General features: G+C 43.1%; 1 pseudogene; it reads right to left on the bottom strand.

Annotated features, from left to right (window-relative positions):
- LOC107769675 (large ribosomal subunit protein uL2mz, N-terminal part-like) lies at positions 1–5,226 on the bottom strand (annotated as a pseudogene).
- Positions 5,227–6,524: the final 1,298 nt, after the last annotated feature.

Raw genomic sequence — 6,524 nt, 5'->3', positions numbered from 1 at the left:
CTACATAAGCCGCTGGCGGAGAAAGATTGAAGAGCTTCCCTTCATTCATTACTAAGCCAAGGTCCCAGGTCTCCAAGTCAGCCCGCGCTTTTTTGAAGATTCCTGCACCCATGGGCATACGGCCTGGCAGGCCTTCCCTTTCCACCGGAGCTTCATGGGCGTTGCCCCGTTCCCCAATCAGATGTTTGGATGTGAGCTATACTCCGTGAGTAGCCAAACGGGCGTATGGCCTTGCCATTTGACCTCTTTTCCCGTGTGACTAGGAATGCTCAGTGACAACCTCTCAATTGTCACCGCCTAGCCTCTCTTGCTACCATTGTAGCACCAAATTTTATGCCAATTAGAACTATAAAAAGCTTACACTCATTCACATTAGTTCATCCTGCTATGCCCTGGGCCTTTTGCTCTTCTAACGTAAAAGGTGGCCGACCATTCGTCAAGGCCCAGGAATCCGCTGGACATCTCAACGGCGGGATTTGATACCTACATCCGATCGAAGTTGCATTTTAGTGCTCCCCTAACATAAAGGGGAGCTTTTTCAAAGTGGGTCGCTTAGTGCAAGACATTGCTTAGGACCAACGGGTCACACGACAGGTGCACGATCTACTTTGCACGTTCCATCCTTCAGCCTTTCGCCTATCGGCTTGGCAGGCAAGTTACCTTGATCCGTCTTCAGCTTCGATTCGTTACGCTCAGAAGCTCCAACAAGCCCTAAAGTCTTTTGCCGCCTAAAACTCTACCAAGAGAGCGCTGCTTTACGTTTGATCCTATGTACCCATAGAATGTTATGCGTTCTCCACTTTCGAATCTCGCTAAGAGAGAACGTGTTTTTTCCTCTGACTTTCTCTCTCATTCGCGGAGCAAAGAAAGCGGGCTTTGCCCCAGCTACCGCTATCTTTGGGAAACCAAAAGAGCTACCGAAGGAAAGGGATGCAGTCTCTCCCTTGGCCTTTGGAGAGGAGAGGGCAGAGAAGAAACTGTCCTTCGCGCAAGTTTTTTTGCTTCCTGCGTCCTTACTAGTAAAAAAGGGGCTCTTCGACCAAGAAGGCATTCTAGTAGGAAGGCCGACCACTACATAAGTCGCCATCCGTCCAGGAGAGAAGCAAGCTACATTTCTTTGATCCCCCTTCCCGGGCAGGGAAGAGAACGAAAATGGACCGCAGATGGTAGTCGTTGTTGATTCGAGGATCTTACGCGGCGGAGCGAACTCTTCTATCGTGTTGCATTTTCTTTGGCGGACCCCCCTTAGTCCATCGTACTGGAGCGATTTGAGAAGAATTATTAGGCTTATATTCTATCCTTTCTACAATGCCTATAGACGAAGTGCTTCGTTTTAGATCAATTCTTCGCTGCAAGAGGACTGGCTATCTTTCTCTTTATACGCAATATCTTGAAAGGCAAAGAAAAACATCTACCTTGGCAACGTCATTGACTGATAGTTTATCTTCCAAACCGGTTAAATACTTATAACAAAAAAGGCCAAAGCCCGCTGAAGTACTGGAAAAATGTTGACCACGATTTCTAACGCTTTTCAAAAACCATTTGCTTGCAACGCCTTGAGTGGACAGATAATTACGGCCACTAGATCCTTCATACTCTTACTAAAGTACACTTAAGACTCAACCAATCTTGAAAGTTCCGTGGACAACTGGCATACCTTGAATCTAGCCTGCAATCCTTTCGCACTTCTCTTATCAAATTTCTAGTTAGAGAGAGAGCTAACCGCTGCCAAAATGCAGCAGTTTTTCTTATATACGATAGCACCCCCTGCCCTCCTTGTTCAAGTAGTTCAAGAGTGAAAGGGCGTAGTGAAAGAAGGGAAAGATATCTTTCAAAGATATTCTACCCATAAAGGCAGTTCTCTTATATGGCAATACTAGATTGGCGAGACAAGAGAGAAAGCTTAGAAAGTAGTAAGGTGTCTATGGGGCTTGCCTTACAGGTAGTGACTATACCACTTACATATCGAACAGATCTTACTCTCAATGGAGTCATTTCAATATGACCTAGGAACTTACATAATACCGAACTTGGATAATTGGTAGAAGAATGATTGGCTAGATCATTTGTTTCACTGCGGAAGAACCCCTTTCTATGCTACTTTCCCAACAAAAAGTCATCATCCTTCTGTCGCCTGTTATCCACACCAGACCAAGAAAAGGAAAACTAATCAACCAAGACTCAGTCACGACCTTTGTAACCTCACGGCCACTTTCTTTCCTAGAGCTTATAACCATTATCTTCGCTTTTCAGATATGGTGACATTACTTGTATGGGGGGAAGTGCCAGATCTTTACGGATCATAAGACCTTGAGGTACTTGATGACACAGAAGGAGTTGAACCTTCGCCAGGATGGCACACTTCTATTCTAGGGATGGGTATGTGTTCCTCAGGACAGTGACCTGTGCCATGATATCTTGGAGAAGGCGCATAACTCACCTTTTTTCCTGCACCCAGGGAGCACGAAGATGTAAAGGATGATCCGCCCACACTATTGGTGGAAAGGTATGAAGAGGGATGTCGCTGAGTGTGTGGCTAAATGCTTAGTGTGCCAGCTGGTTAAGGCTGAGCACCAGAGACCAGCAGGACCCTTACAACCAGTTCAGATACCACAATGGAAGTGGGACGAGATAGCCATGGACTTTGTCTCTGGAATGCCGAAGACTGCGAGGCAACATGATGCCATTTGGGTGATTATTGATCGGCTGACCAAGTCAGCTCACTTTTTGCCGATCAGTATGACTTACTCTACGGGCAAGCTAGCCCAAATATATATTGATGAGATAGTGCGCCTACACGGGATACCATCATCTATAGTATCAGACAAAGATCCACGGTTCCTTTCAGCCTTGTGTCAGAGCCTATAGAAGGCTTTGGGTAGCAGAGTGAGTCTTAGCACAACCTTCCATCCTCAGACCGATGGCCAGTCTAAGAGGACCATCCAGACATTGGAGGCTATGCGAAGGTAATCCCTTGATTTTTGAGGTTGTTGGGACAGACATCTACCCTTGGTTACGTTCGCCTATAACAAGAGTTCTTAGGTGAGTATAGGCATGCCACCTTTTGAGGCACTCTATGGACGCAAGTGCAGGACTCCCATATGCTGGGATAAAGTAGGGGAGAGACAGATTCTTGGGCCAGAGATTGTACAGGAGACTTCTTCCTTCGGTCCGGTTAGTACATGGTTTTGTCGTTTACCTTGGGCCTATCTATTCCTTTAAGCTTATATCTTATGCCATTGCAATCAGACTCATTGAATATGTTCCTTTTCTCTTCTACTACTGAGAGTCGTACGGGTGAGGAGGTGAGCTCTAAGCGTATACATATAGATAGATCTGGGTAAGCGACCATCAGCGGTATGGGTAGCAGCTACTATCAGTACGCCAGTCTAAGGCTGTTCGTAGAGGTAGGTCGTAGAGATCTATGAAGGGCTATCTTTAGCATAAATAGCATGGTTAATTATAGAATAACATAATGGCCGTAAGAAGATCATAAATAAGGTAAATAGTCTGGAGTGGATGTCTAGATCAGGGTGTCGGCATCACACATATAGCATGTGTGCCGTGAGTGAGAGGGTGGTTGTAGATCAACCCTCAGCTCTTCTTTCGAAATTATCGAACATGATGACTTATCGGCTTGAGGCTTCTTTTCTTTTCAAGTTGAGTAGAAATTTCATAAGAGAAGAAAAGTTCACAGAAGGTTCTTCAATAGTATGCCCGGTTCACGAGGTTCTACCACTGCAGGGCCCAGTTGCCATTCTCCCATTACTCAAGTCGTCCAAGGGACAGGACCCCCGCACTGTAAAAAGTTTCCTTTTTATACAACTCATGATATCTTTCTTCTGTGCATATCTCGGTTTTAATAACTTCTGGGTTTATACCAAATCGACCGTAGAGAGAGTTCATTAGTATCTTGTAGATATATACCATAGCTGCATCATCCTTTATCTTTGCTTCTTGTCTTCTAGCGAAGATGTCTGATACAAAGCCTTCGAAAGGACTCTTCTTTTTCTCATACAAGTAGCCCCTTAGCGGGAAAATTCTATAACCCAAGTTTCGGGCATAAAAAAATTCTTCGCTAAAATAGACGCCTACGAATTTACCTGTTGGGAAGGTTAAAGCATTATGTCTATCCTTATAGGGTAAGAAGGCTTTCTCTATTGTAGAGAGGACACACTACAAAAGCCTCAATAAAGCCAAAGAAGTTATCCAATTCCGCCTTTTCTAAATTATTATGCCAGACGTCCCGGCCTGGGATCCCCGTTCGCCTGGCATCGGAAAAGTTTTCATTATGAATGGATATAAGGAGTTCACATCGTAATAGTCTAAATTTTGACCATAGGGCTTATAGACACCAACATGTCCTCCATAATAACCACTCCGAATGAAGCGTTCTTGGTTTCGAGTTGGTATATGGATGGGCCAACGCTTTGGGTCGTAATAGTGCATACGAAAGATTGATAGATCTAGAGATGATAACGTTATTGTATCAACGATGTCTATTTTGTACAGATTCCAATAAATCTCTTGTGCCTTCAGCATAACGCCACCTAAGAGACGAATATCTTATTTCAGATAAGCCAAGAATTGTTGACCTATCTCCGAAAGATACTCAAGTCATAATTTCTCATAGGGAATGGTGCCTTTAGAACCTAATTTCGGGCATATATCCTGGGCCAAGTTATTTAGCGCATCGGGAAGGAGAAGGTAGGAATCCCTTATACGGAACAATAATTTCTTTTTTTCATTTCCACGATAGACTTTTAACTCGTACATTTTATGCTTCCTCATCACCGTTTGGAAGGAGTACTTGCCGATATGAGAAGTAAAATCTCTCGTTACTATAATGCCATCGTATCGTGAAAAGTTATGGAAATAGACCGTTCGAATTTCTTTTTCATCTGATACCACAGCCGCTAAACGCTCTATAAAGTCGAGCATCATACGTTCACTTCGTTTTTTGAAATCTGATATTGAGAAATCGTTATCTTCACTGAAATATGTTTCAATATAATATTCAGACTTGGAAGCAAGATCTTCACCCGGCTTAACCACTAAGAACCCCACTGCGCAAGGAACATGAACATCGTCGTGGAGAGCAGCCTCTATATCGGCAACAATGAATGGGCTCCTTTTTATTTTCTTAATTGCTTTCAGTGCGGGTATATGATCGGGACGACGACTCTTCTTACCCATAGCTACCACTTCTACAGGTTCATCACTCATTGTCCCGCCATCCGTTAATTCATCATAAAGTTGCTTAAAAATTTCCTCTAGGCTAAAAGGGTGTACTTCACGATGTTCAACCCTTTCGAAGAGATAGATTCAAACCCCTACTCGGTCTAGCTGCCCCTCTTCGTATTTTATTTCTCAGCCTTTTCACAGACTTGTTTAAAAATTTCATTATATACACGAAGCGGGGGTACTTCTGCGTTATCGGCCTTTACTAAAATTGCATTTCCTGCTGTAAAGTCGGCTCGTTCGTTATTTGTATGTATCAGACCATAATGGATAGTGAATTTAATAGAACGAAATCCGCTATTGTATGCATATTTCATTAACAGTATCATTACCGCTAATGAGATAACTTCAATTTCGACACATTTAAGGTAAGGTTTTTTAAAGCGGAATTCTGCTATTCTTATTGACTCAAGGGGGCTATAATATTTTTCCTCAATGATCAACATGTAGAGAAATCCAGACTAGAACTATTGATGATTCTACATTAGCTCTAAAGTAAGGAGACCACTTAAATACCCTCATCGGATAAGAAAAGATATACCAGATAGAGCGCAACCAAGTCCATTTTTGAATGAGAAGGCTAAATCATCACCTTATTTGAGGAAGTAGCCATGGAAGATTGGGTCTATATGGCTTCCTGGGGTCGAAAGATCTTCCTTCAGCCTTGAAAGTATGCTGCTGCTTTAGCGCGAATGAAAACATTTCTCAAAATAAAAAGGAATCCTCCTCTTGAGGTTGGTAACCTAGCCCAAAACCATGCTCATGGGAAAAAAGTATGGGGAAATTAAAAGAGACCTTGATGTCTTCGTCCTAAGCGCATGCCAGGAAACTCATTCCTCTCATGTTTTCCATGACACAAATCTTACTCAAGGGATCGAAATAAAAGGTAAAATACTCCTTACTCGTAATTTAACCCACTAATCATCATATCTTTTTTACCATGTTCGATTTGCAGAATGGGGATATTCGAATCCGGTCCTTCTGACATATCTGCATCCCCATGTATAGTAAGAGTCTTTCCAACGAGGAACTTCACTATCGTATAGTTGACTCGACTCGAATGCCCTCTTAGCAATAGCATCCGTAACCGCAGCTATTGAGTCTGCTATGGGAATAAGCGCTGCAGAATAGGCAACTATTGACTCCCCCTTGACATCTTGCTTATGTTAGAGCTATTGTGTCACTGTCCTTCTTTACTTTCTCTGCCTATACCGAAGAGGGTAACTAACCTCTTGACTAAGGGCTTATTTTGTTTACATAGTGAAAAAAGGAAACTTGTCAAC

This window comes from Nicotiana tabacum, chromosome 2, assembly GCF_000715075.1.
Source record: "Nicotiana tabacum cultivar K326 chromosome 2, ASM71507v2, whole genome shotgun sequence".
Lineage (NCBI taxonomy): Eukaryota > Viridiplantae > Streptophyta > Magnoliopsida > Solanales > Solanaceae > Nicotiana > Nicotiana tabacum.
Note: the sequence above shows the minus strand (reverse complement) of the source record. Positions and strands in the feature narration are given on the sequence as shown.